The 1,328-nt window shown below is 54.5% G+C and overlaps 1 non-coding gene across 1 annotated transcript in view; it reads left to right on the forward strand.

Annotated features, from left to right (window-relative positions):
* Positions 1-314: 314 nt before the first annotated feature.
* LOC126476798 (small subunit ribosomal RNA) overlaps positions 315-1,328 on the forward strand; it is a 1,909-nt gene continuing 895 nt past the window's right edge. The window contains exon 1 of the ribosomal RNA XR_007587241.1: positions 315-1,328. This exon is cut by the window's right edge and continues 895 nt beyond it. This is a non-coding gene — a ribosomal RNA (small subunit ribosomal RNA).

Here is a 1,328-nt window from a genome sequence, read left to right on the forward strand (position 1 = left end):
TCTCCCGCCGGCAATGCCACGACAGCACGCTCCCGGGCCTCTGTCGGCAGCGGCAAGCTCAGTTGGGAGCACGGGTGGTCGCACCTAAAGCGTCTACTCGCCTAACTCCGGGCGATTGCGCCTCTCTCGAACCCGACCAAGTACTTAGGACGGCGCTGCGCGCCGCCGGGACCTGAGAGGGTTTCGAGGTGTGTTGTGCAGGGGAGCTCAGCCTCCTCCTGTTTGCAGAATAATTGAGCGGACGCTTGCGTGTTCGCGCGGGCCCCCGGGACACACTCCCGGGCGGCCGGCTGCTCAGCTCTAGTTGACGCAGCTCCCTGGTTGATCCTGCCAGTAGTCATATGCTTGTCTCAAAGATTAAGCCATGCATGTCTCAGTACAAGCCGCATTAAGGTGAAACCGCGAATGGCTCATTAAATCAGTTATGGTTCCTTAGATCGTACCCACGTTACTTGGATAACTGTGGTAATTCTAGAGCTAATACATGCAAACAGAGTCCCGACCAGAGATGGAAGGGACGCTTTTATTAGATCAAAACCAATCGGTCGGCTCGTCCGGTCCGTTTGCCTTGGTGACTCTGAATAACTTTGGGCTGATCGCACGGTCCTCGTACCGGCGACGCATCTTTCAAATGTCTGCCTTATCAACTGTCGATGGTAGGTTCTGCGCCTACCATGGTTGTAACGGGTAACGGGGAATCAGGGTTCGATTCCGGAGAGGGAGCCTGAGAAACGGCTACCACATCCAAGGAAGGCAGCAGGCGCGCAAATTACCCACTCCCGGCACGGGGAGGTAGTGACGAAAAATAACGATACGGGACTCATCCGAGGCCCCGTAATCGGAATGAGTACACTTTAAATCCTTTAACGAGTATCTATTGGAGGGCAAGTCTGGTGCCAGCAGCCGCGGTAATTCCAGCTCCAATAGCGTATATTAAAGTTGTTGCGGTTAAAAAGCTCGTAGTTGGATTTGTGTCCCACGCTGTTGGTTCACCGCCCGTCGGTGTTTAACTGGCATGTATCGTGGGACGTCCTGCCGGTGGGGCGAGCCGAAGGCGTGCGACCGCCTCGTGCGTGCTCGTGCGTCCCGAGGCGGACCCCGTTGAAATCCTACCAGGGTGCTCTTTATTGAGTGTCTCGGTGGGCCGGCACGTTTACTTTGAACAAATTAGAGTGCTTAAAGCAGGCAAGCCCGCCTGAATACTGTGTGCATGGAATAATGGAATAGGACCTCGGTTCTATTTTGTTGGTTTTCGGAACCCGAGGTAATGATTAATAGGGACAGGCGGGGGCATTCGTATTGCGACGTTAGAGGTGAAATTCTTGGAT

Source organism: Schistocerca serialis, chromosome 4 (assembly GCF_023864345.2).
Source record: "Schistocerca serialis cubense isolate TAMUIC-IGC-003099 chromosome 4, iqSchSeri2.2, whole genome shotgun sequence".
Classification (NCBI taxonomy): Eukaryota; Metazoa; Arthropoda; class Insecta; order Orthoptera; family Acrididae; genus Schistocerca; species Schistocerca serialis.